The sequence below is a fragment of the Amphiprion ocellaris genome, chromosome 11 (genome assembly GCF_022539595.1).
Source record: "Amphiprion ocellaris isolate individual 3 ecotype Okinawa chromosome 11, ASM2253959v1, whole genome shotgun sequence".
Classification (NCBI taxonomy): Eukaryota; Metazoa; Chordata; class Actinopteri; family Pomacentridae; genus Amphiprion; species Amphiprion ocellaris.
In genome coordinates this window covers 17577051-17582114 of record NC_072776.1, presented here as the reverse complement: position 1 = coordinate 17582114, position 5064 = coordinate 17577051, and the positions used below count along the sequence as shown (strand labels likewise).

General features: G+C 38.9%; 1 long non-coding RNA gene across 1 annotated transcript; it reads right to left on the bottom strand.

The window, feature by feature from the left end:
* Positions 1-334: 334 nt before the first annotated feature.
* Positions 335-2344, bottom strand: LOC129349985 (uncharacterized). The gene is made up of 2 exons (XR_008603168.1): positions 614-2344; positions 335-550 (listed from the first exon to the last, which is right to left on the bottom strand). It is a non-coding gene; the product is annotated as an uncharacterized LOC129349985 (long non-coding RNA).
* Positions 2345-5064: the final 2720 nt, after the last annotated feature.

The following is a 5064-nucleotide window of genomic DNA, read 5'->3' as shown; positions in this document are numbered from 1 at the left end:
CGAGGCTCGGCGGCGTCCTCAGACCCACGAGTCGGGGAGTCGGTGAACTTGTTGGTCCGGTTTGAAGGCCTCCGTGTGGTCCAGTAGAAGTCCACGTAGTCGGTGTTGGCTTTGAACCGCAGCGACTGGCCACCATCAGGTGGACCGGCTCGTCCTCATAGGGCTCCTCCTGTAGCCTTGAGGGAACCACAGGAACATTCAGTAGCTGTTGGAGTTCTTCCTGTCAGGCTCGTGGTAGAACAGCTCTAAAGAATCTTGTACTCGTCTTATCTGGAACAATCTAACAGCCTAAACTGTTAACAGCGGTGTACAGAAGCAAACACACAGGCATAGATTAGGACTCAAACTAGATTTATTTTAGAAAACAAATCAACTTAGAGGCATTTGTTCACACGTGGCTGAATAGGAGGCCGTCCAATCAGATTCGAGGTCTTCACTCTGTAGGTTGTTTGTTCGGTGAGACTCTTGGACCTCCATCAGCTGACGTGGATGTTTGATGGTCTTCTTCTCCAGTGCCAGATGATTCATCCATGAATTCAGCAGCTACAGACTGAAATGAAGCTCATGCTGCCGTTATTGAATTCCTGTTCCAGATCAAATGTTCAGAGCTCACCTTGAATGCAGCCGTCTGCTGTCTGATAGTTTTTCTCATTGTAGTCTTCAATAAAGTCTTTTTCCTCATGTCAGGATGTGGTGAGACTCTTTCTCAGTCGCTGCAGACGTCCCTCATTGTGCATCTCCAGAGAAGAAACAGAAAAACTGGTCACTGCTTCAGCATCACAAACGCTCTCCAGCATTGAGAGTGTTTTAGGAATTCATTCATTGTGTTGTGAACTTTGAAGGAGCAGAAACTTTACAGCTGCCAAAGATATGAGCTCCAATTCTGGATGTTTTAGGAAATGAAGTTCATCAAATGAACACTTGATTATTGCTGATAACTCTCATTAAATTACTGAAGAAATCTAACATAAAAACCTGTAAACTCTCAGGCAGCTTTTGTTAAAGTTTGTCTATAATTCTATCATCATGTTCTGGAACCAGGACTCTGCAGAAGTTCCTTCTAACAGATACTTGTGTGTTTCTATTTAAGGCCTCAGGTTTGAACCTACAGCAGAGGATTAGAAAGGAATGATTTTAATGTTTAAATCAGTCCAGTAAATGTTTGGCGTGAAAATTATTAAAATTTTGATTTATATAGATTTGTCTCAAATAATATTGTAGAGTCTCACTTAAATATATCCAAATGAGTTCAGTGTATTTACATTTTATAGAATATTTGATTTCTTAGTCTCAATACTGTAGGGTCTGACCCTAAATATTATAATAATGATGTCAATTTAAATAATATTTTAGTGCAGTCATAAACTTTAATCAGCTAAACTTACATAATAAATATCACTGTACAATCTTAACGTGAACATTCATATTATTGAGGTAAATTTACGTAAATCATGATATTCTAGAGTCTTAACTGGAATATTTCTAACATTAATCTTTTTGTATTGTGCTGATAAACAACAATAACCCGACTTTCAGATAATATTTGTTGTCTGTGATTGTGAGACTAAATTCCTCCACATTCTGGAACTGGACTGCATTTCCCAAAATGGAAACATGGACAGAATTTAACACTCATGTATCCATGGCAACGCTAACGTTTCTGCTTCTTACCAAAGTTCACAACACAAGTAAAGATTTTAATGTAAAACTTCAGGGATGACTGCTGACCATAAGTATTCTGATCAATACTTCATGATCAATATCAGGACAGATGTTACAATTCCAGCTGTTGCATTAGACTGCAGTTATTCACAGAGAAATTAAAACATCACATTCCTCATAAAAACTAGATGGGACTTTTATTAAATAAAGTGTTGGTGAATAAATAGTGTAAAAAGTGCAAAGCAGCTCCATTAAATCAGGAGATGTGAGACTTCCACAGCATGGATCACCATCTGCTGTGTTGATTCATAGCTGAATGTCAGAATGAACTGAGCTAGAAAAGCTGCTTTGAGCTGCAACATTACGGTCTGACAATCCAACACCATCACAGTTTCCATCATCCATCATCTTGTTCTAATGTAACGTTCTGCTGGGAAACCTTGACGTTCATGTGGATGTTTGACATGTACCACCACCTAAACACTGTAGGACAAACAACCCCCTAGTCTCCATGGCAACAGCAGTCCTTGATGCCAGCTGCCACCCTCAGCAGGACAAATTAAAACTGCTCAGGAGTGGTCTGAGGAACACGACAGAGCTAAACTGTTCACCTGGGTTCCACACTCCCCACATCCAGATCTGATTGAGCATCTGTGGGATGGTCCAGGATCAGCCTGGTCTAGGTAGGACCCACCCTGCAACCCACAGAATCCACAGGACATCCCCAGAAGTTCTGATGAACCACTGGGTCAGAGGAGTTTTAGCAGCATAAAGGGACCAACACACTATTAGTCAGGTGGTCATAATGTTATACTGTTATATTGTCATGCTGATTATATGATCAGTAAATGTTACTATCAATTATAACGTCCACATTGATCAGGAAAAAAACAAACTATCAGTTCATTCAGAAACTGTGGGGTTAAACCTAAAAACACAGACCTCAACAGCAGTTTATTTCAAAGCAGAACACCAGCCGGTTTTCACTAAAGAAGCTTTCAGAGCAACAATTAAATGACAGTTTTGTTCTCATTAAGTTCACAGTCAGCCAAAATAATGTACACACATCAGGAAAAGAAAAACTTTTACAAATATTTCATTTGTATAAGTACTTCTATACATATAGATACCTCTTTCTAAGTTTGATCAAATCACGATAACTCTATGTCCTGTTGTACGATGTTTTCCCAACAGATGGCGCTACCCTCATGAATGGAGCATCAACAAGTGACGTCCACAACACAAGAAATGTCTGGAAGCCAGTGGCCTCCACTTTGAGCACCTCTTGTAATTGTAGAGGCCAAAGATAACTTTTATTAATCTCATGATGTCTGAATAAATTTGGTATTGAAATATTTATGCAAGTTTTTCTTTTCCTGATGTGTGTAAACATTATTTTGGCTTACTCTGTATAATGGGTTTCTGACAGGTCACCAGGCAACATCTTTTCATAATAATGACAAACATACCTGCATTCTACAGGAGTGATTTTCCTCATGTGCAGGTAAAGATGTGTGAGGAGCTTAGAGATGACAGGAGCAGGAGTCATCCTCACTAATTCAGCTTCCACCTAGAAACAGAAAGACCAAAAACAAACACACTGACATACTCTCAAACGTTCAACCTCACAGCCTCAAAATATCTGTTTAGGAAGTGTTGTGTTTCTAAATTCTGCTGAAAGCATTGACAGACATTCTCTTACAAGGTTGTGTAAAAAGCAGCCTGTCCTCTGAGCTACTGAGAAATTTTCCTGAACAGAGTTTCTACATGTAAATCAGCTCAACAGAAATTAAAGCCTCAGTCAGAGATAACAGATATAGCAAATTAGAAACAACTTTCTTTGTTAACGCAGACTTTCTGCTTCAACCTCACATAAAAAGGGGAGTTTAACTCGTCAGGTGACTGAAAATGAACGGCTTGTGCAGTTCTAGATCCAAAAGTAGGATGTTTCAACTCATGTTTTACTACAAATACATACAGTAATAAATAAATACAATGGCTGGTTGTTAGTTTATTCACTATTAAAGTCACTTTATATACTGGATTGAACTTGTGCAGTGGAAGAGAGAAGGAATTTAATGAAATTATGGAGATTCAGAGAGATAATGTTGCGCAATGTTAAGCGTGGTTTAATTCAAAGCAGCTGAATGTTAAACTTCAGTGCAGCTCAACGGGTTTCAGTTAACCTTAAAGTAAAATAACTTCTTTAAAAGCTCAAATACACAGCAGAGAAATACAGGTTGAGAAGTTCGTTCTAATAAAGAGGACAGCTGCTGCAGCAACTAACACAGGTGTTCAGCGGTAAGTTAGCCACCTGTGTTAATTAGCCCGCTAGCTAACTTAGCCGCTTAGCTAGCTAACGTGTCCGGACCAACTGCTCAAACACGACAAAACACAACTCTTCACAAGTCGCTGACTTAACGTACAACAAAACAACGCTACTGGTTAGAAGTATCTATCTTCTTACCATGTTTTACTCCAAAAACAAGGTCAACAGCAGCCAGAGACGCTACCAGACGTGCCGACCATAGCTATAGAAAGAAGGCTAGATACGCTAGCGCGCTGTCGTCTATGGTCTGACCAATCACTGCTCTCTGGCTCTCAGTCAGTCTGACCAATCACTGCTCTCTGGCTCCGCCCTCTGAGAATCTTGTTGTCGTTTGGCTCCACACTTGCTGATGACCACTTCCGGCCTCAGAAAATGAAAAAACGGACCTTTTTTCGTTTCTGTCTCTTACTGATTTTATTTTATTTTTTTGTTATTTTAAATATAAAGTGAAAATCAAAGCATTTTTAAAAATTTCATATATCCCTTTTTGATCATGAAAAGGAAAAACGCCTCGTATTTCAATTTTATTTTTTGTATTCTAAAACGAAAATCAAATAACCACTCGTTTTTTGTTTTGTAAATACCCGTTTCAGAACGGAAAATCCAATTGCCAAAATATACATGGACCATTTTATCCCAAAGCATGATATTTTCCTAAAGCTAATCAAGTCATTTTGCTGCTTAAATTTAATCAAATGACAAGTGAAAACAAAACACGGAACATGAATCCAGGTCTTCTGGATGAAAGGCATGCATCTGAGTTAATCCACCGCCTCCTTTCAACCTCCTAACAGACTTTGCAGCTCTCTGAAAGTGAAAGCATTTCCCACAATGCCTTACTGTAACCCAACATAACTGAAAATGCAGTTTAGTTGTATGGGAACAGAATTTTTGGACACAGGATTGAGCAGCAAAATGCACTTTAACATCAGTAAAGCAATCTAAGACTAGGGCTTGCATCCTGATTTTCACATGTGGTTGGGTATGCCAATAAAAAACTTTGAGTAAAGGTTAAGATGAGACAGTTTGAGTTAAACTTTCATAAAACAATGCAGACATTTCAATATTTAATC